We start from the raw sequence: 14,954 nt of genomic DNA, 5'->3' as shown, positions 1-14,954 counted from the left end.
TGGATGCCCTTGTTATCCATATAAATGTCCAATTCTTCTCTGAATGCTGCTGAGCTCTTGGCTTCAATGACCTCTTGTGGCAGAGAGTTCTTCAGGCAAATCATGTGTTTGCTGCTTTTCCAAGAGGACTGTTGGAGGCAGCTGTCATTCTTTGCCGCACCCTGCAGTGGGAAATGCAGGCCCAATGGGCTCTGTCTCTGAATTTCCATTTATAAGTCCTCTTATAGAGTCCAAGCTGTGTTCCATGATACTAGAATTAGTGTTACATCTTCAGCTGGTTTCAGAGTGGTAGCCGTGTTAGTCTGTATCAGCAAAAACACCAAGAAGTCCTTGTGGCACCCTAGAGACTAACAGCTGGAGTTATTTATATTCTGTGGCAGGCAGCACTACTTCTATATGGCTGTTCTCATGCTTACTACAAGTACTTCCTCTAAAATGAAAAATATAATAAAAAAATCTATCCTTAGTTGCATCGAATTTTTTTCCCTTCAGGTTTCTTTATACTTACCTCATAATGAGCCTCCTCACCCAGGGCCTGCTCCAGGCACCAGCCTACCAAGCACCTGGAGGTGGGCAGCAGTCACCCGGGGAGAGCGGGGCCGTGGCCGGGCTCGCCGCCCTCCCCTGCCGCGCTCCCCACCGGGGGGGGGGGGGGGGGGCGGCGGGAGGCTTTTTTGCCTGGGGCGACCAAAAAGCCAGAGCCGGCCTTGTCCCCACCCCCTAGAAGAAAATGTCTCTCTTTTCTTGAGGCGGAAAGCAGGTGCTAGGTTTGAAAGGCCTTCCTGCTTCAGGGCTTGTCTACACTTAAAATGCTGCAGTGATGCTGTGCTAGTGCTTCAGTGAAGACGCCGCCTATGCTGACTGGAGGGGTTCTCTCATCTGCGGAGGTACTCCACCTCGCCACGGGGCAGTAGGCTAGGACAATGGGAGAATTCTCCTAGCACTGTCTGTGCTGGGGGTTAGGTTGGTTTAACTGCATCGCTCAGGAGTGTGGATTTTTCACACCCCTGAGTGATGTTACACTGACGTAATTTCCTAATCTAGACCAGGCCTCAGTCTCTCTCATTCAGGGGTAATACTTCAGTGGGCCTTAGAACAAGCCCTCACTTTGGAAAGCAGATCATGCAGACTAAGGCTGCCTCCTCAGGCCGTTCCAGGGAGGAGAGCAGGCTGTGGAAAAGACACCCCCGCCGCCCCACTTCTGTCTCTTTGTTGCAAGGAATGAGGGAAATCTTGGGGAAGGCTGTTTCTCTCTTCCTCATGAGATGAGGTAGGAGACTGCATTGCATTTGCTCCCCCCCTCCCCATGTGTATAGTGTTTTCCCTCTTAGGAATTGTGCTCCCTGGGGAGCTTTATGCTGGTATAGCTATGCTAGTGCAGTTACACCTCTCTTGTTTCCCCGGTACAACTCCCCAGGCTGTCACTCCTATTCCAGAATAAAAGTGACTTTTTCCAGTTTAGCATAAACGGCTTCCAAAGTGACATAAGCTAAGCCAGGAAAAAAAGCCTTCTTCGGCTGGAGTGAGTATCCACATGGGAAGTTATACCAGTATAACTATAATGGTTTATCTTAAACCGGTATAACCACCTATGTAGACTAGCCTTTAATTACAGTGTGCAAGCTCCTGCTGAACACTGGGCCTCAAAGGGCTGCACTCTTTGAATGTGATGGGAAGACTTTGTTCTCCCAGAGAGTTTCAGTGTGATGGCTGTTGTGTTAGTATATAAACCTAGTCACGTATAACTCAGAAGGGCAGTTATTTTAACAGGGCCTCTTTTTTCCCCACACCTCCCCCTTTCTGGCAAAGGCACCTTATAGATCTAGGGGGGCACCATTTGCTTCCAAGTGTTGTGTATGGCAAGGTCACAGGCAGGTGACTTCTGATACGCCTTCTGCGGGAGCAGAATGCAAAATGTTGTAGGCCCTATATAAAAAATGGCTTTTTTTTTTTTTCTTGGCAAACAATAATGACTTTTAAACAAAGCGCACCCCATATAAGTATTTAAGGTCCAAGGATGTCTTCCCTAACAGATCTTAACTGCTTTAAGATTGGTTAAAACTAAGGGCTCGTCTACACTTGAAGCGCTACAGCAGCAGCGCTGTAGTGCTTCAGTGTAGACGCTTGTTAGAGCGACGGAAGAGGCTCTCCCAATGTCCGCCCAGTGCGGTCTACACCGGTGGTCGTCGGCTTGACTACGTTGCTCAGGGCTGTGGATCATGGGATGCAGCTGTGACCTCGCACTGCAATGTTAAGATTTTGCAAGGCAGGTCACAAACACAAAGGTGGTTGCCCTGTAAGTGCTTGGTCATGCGTCCCCTTTCTAGCTTTCCGGGGAAGGTCATGTGGAGTCAGTACTGGAACTGCCTCTGTTCACGAATGTACTGTGTCATACGAGTGCCCGTTCACAGCCTTGGAACTGTCATGGTCTAGATAATACTTAATCCTGCCATGAGGGCAGGGGACTGGACTAGATGACTTCTTGAGGTCCCTTCCAGTCCTATGATTCTGTGGTATTTTATGGGAGGGTAAATGTCAGCACTTTTTTCTTTAAGACGCTTTACAATTCCTGTGCTCAGTTCCTTCTCAAGAGCTGGTACAACTTTTTTTTTTTTTTTTTTTTTCCCAGGCCTACGAAGCGTCAGTTCTGTGCATAACCAGGTGCCTGTGGCAGAGGAACAAAGAGAGGGGGCTCTCACTCCATTCAGTCTCCCAGGCCCCTAGGGACTGTATGAACATGGGCATGCTTTAGGAAGTGCTCTGTGTATGGCGTTTCCTTGGAGGTGTGAAGAAATATGACCAATCTCCTTTGTTCTTCCTCCCTCCCCAACATTGCATGCACCAGGGGAGGTGAAAGCACTCAACAAATATAGCCATGGTGTGAGCAGAGCTGTCAGAAATACTTCTCTCTAGTGGTGGTAGAGTTCAGGGATCTGGCTACCTCGGTGTTAGAGAGAAGAGAGGCTGCTGGGATTGCCTGCTTTTCCTGCCAGGGGAGAGGGGGAGCCAGGCCTCTGCTCAGGAAATCCTGATCTGTTTTTTCAAGTCTAGGAGGCTAATATAACAATTAATCTCCCTTTTTTTTTCCCCCTCCTCCCCCATTCCCAGATGGGCACATGAACTGAGGTTAGAGATCCCCGTTAAACAGTAGGGTTCAGTATAAGGCAGGGATGGGAAAAATACAGGCCAGATCTGGTCCATCTAACATTTTTGTCTGTCCTGCCAGGCTCTTTGGCTACCTCTTCGCGATCTCCTGGCTGCTAGAAGTCACACGGCACAGCAGGGCGCTCGGCCGTGGCCCCATGCCATTCCTGGAAGTGGCCGGCTGCTGGCCCGCTGTCCTCCTCTCCCCAAGGGACACGCAGAGGTGCCATGGTGCCAGCAGCCATCCACTTCCGGGAATGGGGGGGCCATGCCATGCAGGCAGCCTGCCTGAGTGCCCTGCTGTGCCACCAGCCAGGAGCCACCTGTGGTAAGCACCTCTCAGCCAGAGCCTGCACCTCACACCCTCTGCACCCAAGCTACCTCCAAGACCCTGCATCCTCCTGCATTAATGTAGTAGAAATGTGCAGCCTGTGGTGACTTACCAAAATTCGTGGAGTGGCCCCCCCCTGTGAAAATTATTGCCCACCCCTGGTATAAGAGATTGGGAACATTGATCAAGGTCAGTTGCCCTCTGCATCTGTGTCTGCATCAGCCCCCTTCCTGTTGTATGGTATTGAACCCCTGAGACTCAGACAGGTGATTGGCAGCTGGCTGCTCGATGTGGGACTCTGAGGCCCACCCAAAGCAGTACTGCAGCTTGTTAGGGGGTGATGATGTCCAATGGACTTTTTTTTAAATTCTCTCCTCATGCAGTCACCATTGCTGTATGTCTCCCAGTGCCCCCTAGGACCCTCTCCCTTCCCCATCTGATAACATTGCTAGGCCTCTTGGTGCTTCCGTTCCCCTCTCCTTTATACGGTTTAAAGGTGAAAGCTGAAATGTCTGGCACTTCTGGGACTTGAGTGCATGTGAAGCATTGAGTCTGTGTGTGCCATGGCTGGGGAGTTGAGGGAAGAATATCTGGATTAATTTATTAGTGATTTGAAACTGTTTTGACTCCCTTCTATCCCTAAACTGCCAACAAAATGACCCTTCCCTCCCAAAAAAACCCTGTACCCCACGCAGAGTTTTGATGCTGAAAAGGGAGAAGAGCCAGAGACCCCATTCAGTGCACAAGGTACTTGGCTGTTGCTATTGATTATACATGGACGGTGCTCTGATATTGCAGCAGTATAAAACCCTAAGGTAGATCAACTGCTTTGAGCTCTCTAGTTGGAGCGCATTAGAGAAGTGCAAACTATTAGCATTATTCTGAACATCCACACACCCTGTTACGCTGATTGAAGATTAGGACCTGCCCCCAAATTGGTGGTGGTGGTTTCCAAAAAAAAAAAAGGGCATGGAGGCTGCTGCTTCTCACCCCTGGGATGGGATTTTTTGAAAGTACCAAAATTATTTAGGAGCAGAAGTGCCATTGCCTTTCAAATCGCTCTCTAGTAGACACCCAGGATGGGATTTCAGGGGTAGGGTTCCCCTAGGCTTCACTTAGATAGCTCTAGTTCATAGAGGCATTCTCTAGACTAGGATTAAAAAATGTAAGAGTTACCAAGTTAAATCAACCAGGTTAGCAGGTGCTGTTAATATATAGTTGTTTTGTTTTGTCTAGAGTTTTGGAAGGCGTTCGCTAGAGTGCACTAGGTAACTCGATCTAATATCAGACCTTTAAATCCTAGTCTAGACAAGATTGTTTTACTTTTGTGCCATTCCTCTATCGCTCACAAACTGGGTTTGTTCTGCCCTTTCCCTAGGGCATACGGGGATTGTTTGAATTAATATAATTCGTACATGCCTTATTAGGTCAGTAAAGCACACACAAACGTGTCTTAGTAGCCAGGTTAAGCGGATCCTATTGCCTAATAACGATATTCTCTTCATTGTTTGGCAGGAGTGCACACCAATTGTTCCTGCCAGACGTCTGGGTGGTGACTCAGGGTCATCCAGTTTTGGGTGTGTGTGTGTGTGTGTGTGTGTGTGTGTGTGTGTGTGTGAACAGAGCTCATGATTCTGGTGAAATACCAACATGTGCAAGAGATAAAGGAAGCTTTAGTGGGAATTTGCTGAATAACTAATTTACAAGATATTTCCGATATCACTTTCAGTATGTTAATAGACTTTAAAGCCAGAAGGAACCAATCTGATAATCTAATCCTCCTGCAGAGCACAGACCATGGGGAGGGGGGGAATAAAGAAATAGTGTTTTGCTTTTAAAAACTTTGAGATGAAGAGTTGAATCTTGAGCTGGCAGGGGAATGGACTAGTATTAATGATCTAATACACCTGTACTCTGATATAACACTAAGTCAGATATAACGTGGTAAAGCAGTGCTCCGGGAGGGGGCGGGGCTGCACACTCCGGTGGATCAAGGCAAGTTCAATATAACGCGGTTTTACCTATAACGTGGTAAGATTTTTTTTTTTTCGGCTCCCGAGGACAGTTATATTGAGGTAGAGGTGTACATCTTTTTAAATCTCTATTTACATGAGTCTGTATGCAAAGGATCATGGCCTCATTGGACCCACAGTAAGGCTATGTCTATACTAGAAATGATACAGCCGCACAGGTGCTGCACTGCAGCTGTGCTGCTGTAGCATAAACGCTTACCACTGCAACAAAAGAGGTTCTTCCATACCTGTAGCAAACCCACCACTCTGAGAGGTTTTTTCCTTGACCTACCACTGTCTACACTAGGGCTTAGGCCAGCTTAACTACATTGCTCAGGAGTGTGGATTTTTCACACCCCCGAGTGATGGAGCTGGATCGACCCAACCTTTTAGCATAGACCAGGCCTGAGTTGTCAAAGTAGCCAAGAGGGTGGGCAATTTAGTGGAGGAGTTGGCTCACCAGCATTTAGTAATATGATAGGGTGGGGCAGAAAAAATGGAGACCCATCCCTTTTACCCCCCAAAGGGAAATAGAAGTGTGTTCAGTTGGGTCACATAGGGGAACATTGTTCTCTTCCACTGCAGTGGAAATCTCCTCGAGGGGTGTGTGTGTGTGTGGTGAGTGAGATGGCATTACCTGTGGTGATGATCCTGTTGGGAATGTCTGCTTGTGGGGATGGAGGGAAATGCCGGGTTTGGGACAAGGCAGAGAAAGATGGGTCCCAGAGATGTGGGTAAAGTTAACAGAAAGTATCGATCCCGCGTTCCTTTCTTTTGGTGCAGTGCTGCAACAGTAGCTGAGTGTCAGAGCTCTTGCTGCCTGATTTGTAGCACTGGAATATTTGAAGCAGAGTCTATTCCTGGCATTTGGTGCTGTCATTCAGCATCTGCCAAAAGGGACAACATAGGGGGCAAAAGGTGGTTGTTTTTTTTTTTTAAGAAGGAAAACAGCTTTTAAAAAAAGGTCTTATACCAGACTGTAAACATCATTGTGGGCAAATGTTAGTGCTTGTGAGATTGGCTGTTGGCCAGAGCCAGCCAATGTGTGAGCTTCCTTTGTACAACTCGCTCTCTCTGCAGGGCTCCTAGCTATCCCAGTTCTGCTTATGTCCCTCAACCCTGACCTGCACAATCCCCTGCCCTGGGCCCCTCCCACTGCTCTGCCAAAGCACCCCCCAGCCATCCCATCCTGTCCCCCTCCACCAATGCACCCCAACCCTGACCAGTAGCATGCACTGCTAGTCCAACCTTAATACTCTCCTGAGTCAAGGCTGCCAGTTGTGTGCCAGTAAGGCCTAAGATGGAGTCTGATGCTCATGACCATTTGTAATTAAACCCAAGACTACAGAGGTGAAAGTCTGGTGCATGAGCCGGTGTCTCTCTATGGAAGCTTACTGGAGAGCACATAGCCCTGAGAAGCCATTCTCCGGGCATTAGACGCTACTCCTGATGAGATGATGCAGGGATTCCAGACAAAAGTGAAGTTTATTCTTCTTGACGGGGCCTCTGAAGCCCTATTTTTGGAGTATAGCAGCTGGCTCTGAGCCAGGATCCTTATTTTGTCACTCACGGGGAATGAATGGGGCCTTTCATTCCTGGAGATCTCAGCTGGGTGGCAGGGCTCGCTTCAGCCTGTTCCCACTAGAAGTAATGAACTGGAGGGAGACCCTCTCTTTATACCAGGCTTCTTGGGTTTTTAATGACTTGCTTTTGTATCTTGATTGTATTAAAGCACTGAGGAAATTTTTGTTTTTTCTGGCTCTCATGCCCCTGCTCTTCGTATACCCCTGCCAGTAGCCCTTTGTCTGTCTGTTGGTACCCACAAGAATCTGAATAAATGGTCGAAGTCACTCATTCTGCATCTATGCCAAACCCTTCCTAAAGTAGCTAGTTAAAGGGCCCCAGTCAGCTGGTGTCTGTGTCTATCCATTTTGGGTTTTATTCTCCATGGCCTGTCAGACCCTCTCAGAATATTGAAAAAGAAATGTCTTTTCTTACCAGCTTTGTTTTTCCATTTAGCAAACTTCAGTTTCTCCATTCACTGGCCCCCTTTTCCTCCAAGCTTTTCATAAATCTCAAGCCACAATGGTTCTCTTTTGTTTCGCTCCTGGCTTGTGTACTGGGACAACACTGGGAATGGGGTTGGTTAGTTTAACTTCTGCTCCCTCTGCTGGATCATCAGGCACAAATTAATGTAGGACCTATATAAACTTTTTTTGGCTACCTTTTTAACAGATTTCATTTCTTGGCAACAATAGTGAATTGAATCTATTTATATTTTAACATCACCATGGTTGCCAAGAAACGGAAAAGCAATATGTATTCGCTTTTGCAATTCAGATGACTTTCCTTACTGCTCCCAATTGCTTTAAGATTGGTTTAAAACAAAATGCGGTGCTTCAACTTCTGGTGCTGTGCTACAGCTCTGACCTTGTGTCCCAATGTGAATGAGGATTTTGCAAGAAGAGATGCACGTGAAATGTCCTGCTGGCTCTGTAACCTTATGGTCACATGTATCGTTTCTAGCTTTCCTGTAAGTCACATTGGGTCAGTATTGGAATTGCCTTTCTACATGAATGGCACAACCTTGGTGTCTATAGCTCTAAGAATCATGTTGCGTGTTACAGTAGCATCAGAGGCACCAACCGAAACCAGGGTTCCGTTGTATGAAGTGCTGTACATACATACATACAATAAGGGACCATCTGTGCCCTGAAGAGCTTACAGCCTAAATACACAAAAAAACAGGGTGAGAGGAAGGAAAAAGAAGCAGAGGTGAAGTGACTTGCCCCAGGTCACACAGCAAGTCGTTGGCAGAACAAAGAATAAAACCCATGTCTCCAGAGACCTAGTCTTTTGTCTTATCCATTGGACCAAACTGCCTCTCCTAGAATGTTTTTTTTAATGGGAGCTGGCACAGCTGTAAAATTCTTCACAATTCTAGCGACGTTTCTTTTTTTTGCGAGAGACGCTGTGGATATTTTTACACCTGTCAAGTCTTGCACATCAGAGGGAAGTTGCTTTAATTTGTAAGGGAGCATTTAAAATGTCTCCCTCTTATGTAGCAGAACTCCACTCTGTGAAGGTCTCACTGAACTGCAGTCTCACTTGTACTTATTTTTGAAAACTCCCTCCATTAAAATTCTCACTGCTTGACCGCCCTGATTTCTATATATCTTCTTGGTGTCCTGGAGCTTGCCAATGCTAACAAATAGCCCTGACACGGTAACTGGGGAAGCTGCACTGGTGCTGACCACCCTAAGTGTTGATAAGAACAAACTGGGATTTGCACCAGTGAACTAGGGGGACAGCATTGTCTAGTGGATACAGACTTGATTGGGGGAGTTCTGAGTTCTCATAGAATCCTGATTTAGAGGTTCTGTTTTCACCTCTGTCACTGACCAGCTGTGTTTGCATGTCTCTTCTTCCTCTTCTCTTCTCTTCCCCCCCCCCCCCCCCCCCCCCAAAAAAAAAAAAAACCCACCGTTTGTTATGGAGAGTATGAGCTCCTCAGGTCAGGGACTCTCTCTCTCGCTATGGGTCTGTACAGCACCTAGCATAACTGGGCTCAGATCTTAGATCCCTAAGCGCTACTGCAATAGTGTTATTAATTATACCTCAGTTTAAATGCAGGTACACTAATTTCTGGTTACTGGATTGGAGCAGTTTCCCAGTGCAGTCAAACTTTTCAGGTATAGTTGGAGTTCATTTCAGATTGAGGCAGACCTGCTGTTCAAGCCTTTCTATCCTTCAGTGTGGGGAGATATGTCTGCAATCACTCCCGATGACTACAGGACAGCTTGATCTGGCATACCTGATCTAGCTTTTATCTATCTAGCTCACGTCCTGGAGCAAAGAAGCCAGGGCAGTGTGGACTGGTTCCATGAGTTCTGGGTGGGTTTGCACAGCCTGGGCTTAAACTTGCACTGCTGTGGCTTTGAAGTTCTAGGGCCCAAGCTAGCTTAGGTTTGTCAGCTCAAGCTGCAGTTAAATCCTGTGATTGCAATATAGACTTACCCTGAGACTAACCAGCCTGCAGTTGCCTGGCTGATTGGACAGCCTTTTACAAGCCCTGCTATGCACTCCTGCTAACCATTCTGGAATGTGGCTGGCCTGAAAGTGACTATTTTGCACTGAAAGCAGTGTGATGACTTCCTCTGGACTGGGCTCCTCTTCCATGAGGTGCTGCTCACTGGACTGCCAGAAGGGGTTGTATTGACACATGAAGAAGTCTCAACAAGGCCCCACAGATGGAGCAACAGGAGAGAAAAGTGTACATCAGATAACCTCTCCCTCCTGCAGCTAAGCAGCCACTGCTTATCCTCACTAGTTCTTCTGCCTGTGCTGAGGTGAGTGGCTTATGGGGTGCATGGTTCAATCTTGTCCATATAAAGAGACAGTCCCACCAACTAAAGAGAAAAACGTTTGGTTTTTCTCAGAGGCTTTTGGGACGGTTTCTCCAAGGTGCTAGATAGCCCCAACTTTGACTGAACTCAATGGGAAGTGCTCAAATGCTGTGCTGATAGATGCCAGTATAAGAACATGAGTATTCAGGGTGCCCTCTCTAACCCGCAGGGGGTGCTGAGCATCTTGCAAGAGATGGGTTTGTTAGCAATCTGGGTCTTCCTTTATGTCAGCCCAATCTCCGTCCCTTCAATGCAGAGCTTAGTTAGATTGTAAGCTCTTTGGCTCATGGACTTACTTTTTGTGTGTGTGTCCTGTTTGTACAGTGCCTAGCACGGTGAGGTCCTGGCCCATGGCTGGGGTGGCTAGGTGCTACCACAGTACAAATAATACAAGCAGCAGAAGTTGTTATGCGAACCATGCCCCGTCTGTAATCTCTGTTTGCCTTGCTCGCTGCAGAAATGCCAGGGAGAAAGTCTTTCTTGGTTTCCTTTTAGAGGAAAATTACAGCTCCTGGGGGGTTGGTGGGGATTGTGGGGGTATTTGGAGTGTGTCCACAGAATGCACTCTGGAGATATGTACCAGCCGTTGGATCCTTGGATCACACAGAAGAATGTCCACAATGTGGGAGGGGGACACTGGGCACTGTCGTGGCCCTTTCCCTCTCTCAGTTCTGGGCAGGGTAGAGGACCTGGTAGGTGGAATCCTCAGTTTATTAACCAGTTGAGTGCCATGCACAGGAGAAATGATTCTGTCTTCATTTCTCATAGCACATTTCATCCAGGGGTCTCAGTGCATTATAAATGTCCATGAATTAAGCCTCTCTGCACCCCTATGGGGAAAGCATTCTTATTCCCATTTTACAGATGGGGATACAGAGACCAGGATTTTCAAAAGTGACAATTTTTGGGGTGCCTCAATTTTTTGAAGGCCTGATTTTTTGGGGGTGCTCAGCAAATCACAACTCAGTCTTTAAAATCTTGGGCAGTGAGGTGAACAGACTTGCCCAGATAACACAGTGAGTCAGTGGCAGAGCTGGGATTCCACTTCAGCTGTTCCAGCTGCCAGTCATGTGCTCCAGCCACTGGTTTTAGGCGCTTAGACATCCTGGCATGTCCAAAAAACACAAACTGTGTTGAGTCTGCAGAACTGAATGCCTTTAGAACATGCAGATTCTCAGCCTGGGGGTTGTGACCCTCTCTTCCACCCCTGTGAGCACAAGACCACACTTAATTTTTTTTTTCTTCTTTATGGCCAGATCTGAAGGGTGGGTCCCCTGAGACTTTTTGGTTGTAACATGGCCTGGAACAGGTTTAGGAACCCTGAGATAACAAGTCTGTTTAGAGAGCTAATGGGGAAAGTGGCGGCAGGAGATCTGGATATACTGTGAGTTGCTGTTTTGCAAGTCTCCAGGCTCGAGTTTTGACAGCAAATCTGCCCTGACATCATTTCTGGCTTGGGACTGAAGGGCAGCCCTCCCCTGTGAGAGGTTGGACAGCCTATGGGGATCACCCACTTGAAAAACAGGGAGGAGAAAAGCCTTGTAAAGGAGATGAGGGAGACAGCTGCACTCCCAGGTGCTGCAGGCCTGGTCTGTGGTAGGAATGCCGTTCTTGCAGGGCTAGGGAGCAGCCTGCTGTGAGCTGCTGATTAAGCAGCATCCCTGCAGCTTGGGTGGGCAGAGGCCTTCCAGTGACTGCGCTGCCCCCTGTTTCCCAGCAGCCAATCGGAAAGCTGCTTGGCTTGACGCCTTCCCCCTCCCCTCTACCTTCAGGGACTTTGGTCTGTATCTGCCTAAGAGCAAAGGCGGGGAGGAGGGGGAAAAGATTCATTCCCTGCTTTCTACTTCTTAAAGGCACAGCCTGTACCGAGATGTCCAGCCCATAACCTTTGTGCTTCTGATGACAGGTGATGAGTTCACATCAGCAACCCTAACAGTATTTTATAACTGCAGCATTTGGTGTTTGTGCTGTGGAGAGGCGCGACTCTGTAATGCAAGGGGACAATGCCATCAAGCAGTTCAGGGGGCATCGGTGTTTTATTATCTAAGCCCCGTGAGATGCCCAGCCCTGTGTGCGACTCAAACACTCTGCTGCACAGAGCCTACAGTCTGAAAGGCCGATGGCGTGCAGGAAGGAAATACAGAGGGGGTCATTTCATTTTTTTCCCCTCTTTAAAGTATCAAGCGAGAGCAGTGTCTGATTCACCAGAAGCCCCCGGGAGAGATTTCTCAGTGCCAATACACAGTGGTCTATTATACGGCGGGAGGCTAGAAGACTTCTCTCTGGAAACGTTTTCAGTTCATTTATGTTCCCAAAATGACATCGCAGTAACTGCGTGGTCGCCTTACTAGTTAGTGAAGCTTGGCAGGGTATCTGCGGCTCAGTATTACTGGAAAGGACTTTGCTTTGTAAAATACACAAATGGATCCAGTGTAATTGGATACCATAACCACATCCCTAACTGCAGGTTTGGGATGGATTGAGAGGCATCAAGTGATGGGTTAAATGCCTCCAGCCCCCAGGAATTGTGGGGATTAACCCAGGACATCCTCCTCCCAAGAACTAACTGCAAAACTTGTCTTGAGTAGCCAGGGAAAATGTCTGGTCTCCTCCTAGTCCCAATCTTTGCACATCACAAAACATTTTCAAATAAAGTAACAGGATTAACAATCTCCACTCAAAGACTAAGGCTTTGTCTACACTACCAAGTTTTGTCATGGCCTCTTCTTCTGCCTCTCCACCCCCATGAACAAGATACAATTCTGTGGTGACCTAGAATCCTATTTTCGATGTCTCCAACTCAAGGAATATTTCCAAAACACCTCTGAATGACATACTAACTCACAGAAACCTTCCTACCAACGCTACAAAAAGAAGGATTCTGGGTGGACTCCTCCTGAAGGTCAAAACAACAGATTGGACTTCTACATAGAGTGCTTCTGCTGACATGCACGGGCTGAAATTGTGGAAAAACAGCATCACCTGCCCCATAACCTCAGCCGTGCAGAACACAACGCCATCCAGAGCCTCAGAAACAACTCTGACATCATAATCAAAAAGGCTGACAAAGGAGGTGCTGTTGTCATCAGTAATAGGACTGAATATGAACAAGAGTCTGCTAAGCAGCTCTCCAACACCATATTCTACAGGCCATTACCCTCTGATCCCACTGAGGGTTACCAAAAGAAACTACACCATCTGCTCAAGAAACTCCCTGAAAAAAGCACAAGAGCAAATCCAAACAGACACCCCTAGAACTCCAACCAGGGGTATTCTACCTGCTACCCAAGATCCATAAACCTGGAAATCCTGGATGCCCCATCATCTCAGGCATTGGCACCCTAACAGCAGGATTGTCTGGCTATGTAGACTCCATCCTCAGGCCCTACGCTACCAGCACTCCCAGCTATCTTTGAGACACCACTGACTTCCTGAGGAAACTACAATCCATTAGTGATCTTCCTGAAAACTCCATCTTAGCCACTATGGATGTAGAAGCCCTCTACACCAACATTCCACACAAAGATGGACTACAAGCCATCAGGAACAGTATCCCCGATTTTAATGTCACGGCAAACCTGGTGGCTGTACTTTGTAACTTTGTCCTTACCCACAACTATTTCACATTTGGGGACAATGTGTACCTTCAAATCAGCAGCACTGCTATGGGTACCCGCATGGCCCCACAGTATGCCAACATTTTTATGGCTGACTTAGGGGACGAGAGCTGAGGAAGCGTTGTTCTAACGCCCCTACTCTACTTGCGCTACATTGATGACCTCTTAATCATCTGGACCCATGGAAAAGAAGCCCTTGAGGAATTCCATCATTTCAATAATTTCCACCCCACCATCAACCTCCGCCTGGACCAGTCCACACAAGAGATCCACTTCCTGGACACTACAGTACTAATAAACGATGGCCACATAAACACCACCCTATACCGGAAACCTACTGACTGCTATACTTACCTACATGCCTCCAGCTTTTATCCAGACCACACCACTCAATCCATTGTCTACAGCCAAGCTCTACGATACAATTGCATTTGCTCCAACCCCTCAGACAGAGACAAACACCTACAAGATCTCTATCAAGCGTTCTTACAACTACAGTATCCACCTGCTGAAGTGAAAAAACAGATTGACAGAGCCAGAAGAGTACCCAGAAGTCACCTACTACAGGACAGGCCCAACAAAGAAAGTAACAGAACTCCACTAGCCATCACCTACGGCCCCCAACTAAAACCTCTCCAGCGCATTATCAAGGATTTACAGCCTATCCTGAAAGACAATCCATCAGTCTCACAGATCTTGGGAGACAGGCCAGTCCTTGCTTGGAGACAGCCCCCAAACCTGAAGCAAATACTCGCCAGCAACCACACAACAAAATACTAACCCAGAAACCTATCCTTGCAACAAAGCCCGTTGCCAACTCTGTCCACATATCTATTCAGGGGACACCATCATAGGACCTAGTCACATCAGCCACACCATCAGAGGCTCGTTCACCTGCACATCTACCAATGTGATATATGCCATCATGTGCCAGCAATGCCCCTTTGCCATGTACATTGGCCAAACCGGGCAGTCTCTATGTAAAAGAATAAATGGACACAAATCAGACGTCTAGAATTATAACATTCAAAACACTTCAGTGTGTGTGTGGTTTTTTTTATATATATAAAAATTTTCTTCCTTCTGTATTTTCCACTACATGCATCCGAAGAAGTGGGCTGTAGCCCACGAAAGCTTATGCTACAATAAATTTGTTAGTCTCTAAGGTGCCACAAGTACTCCTGTTCTTTTTGCAGATACAGACTAACACGGCTACTACTCTGAAAACTTATGTCGACACCCAAAAGTCGTCAAAACAAAAATCGCCAACGGGTGTTCACACTTGCTCCCTCTGACAGATCATGTCCACATTGTAGGCACCATCATTGACAGTGTGAGAAATGCACCATGGGTATGTTGTGGGAAGGCGGAGCTGATTGCTTGCACACATTGGGTAGCTCTGTGAGCTCTCAGTGCTGAGGAATGGCAAAGCAGCACAGCAGTT

General features: G+C 47.3%; 1 protein-coding gene across 3 annotated transcripts in view; it reads left to right on the top strand.

The window, feature by feature from the left end:
• SLC25A22 (solute carrier family 25 member 22) overlaps positions 1-14,954 on the top strand; it is an 88,665-nt gene that overhangs the window by 17,151 nt on the left and 56,560 nt on the right. Inside the window, exon 2 of one of the 3 annotated variants that reach the window (XM_034770424.1) lies at positions 2,630-2,783. The exons of the other annotated variants lie outside the window; for them this stretch is intronic. The gene's annotated coding sequence lies outside the window, so the exon portion shown is untranslated. The remainder of the gene's footprint in view (positions 1-2,629; positions 2,784-14,954) is intronic. 3 annotated transcript variants of the gene reach the window in all.

This window comes from Trachemys scripta, chromosome 4 (assembly GCF_013100865.1).
Source record: "Trachemys scripta elegans isolate TJP31775 chromosome 4, CAS_Tse_1.0, whole genome shotgun sequence".
NCBI classification, from domain to species: Eukaryota; Metazoa; Chordata; order Testudines; family Emydidae; genus Trachemys; species Trachemys scripta.
Note: the sequence above shows the minus strand (reverse complement) of the source record. Positions and strands in the feature narration are given on the sequence as shown.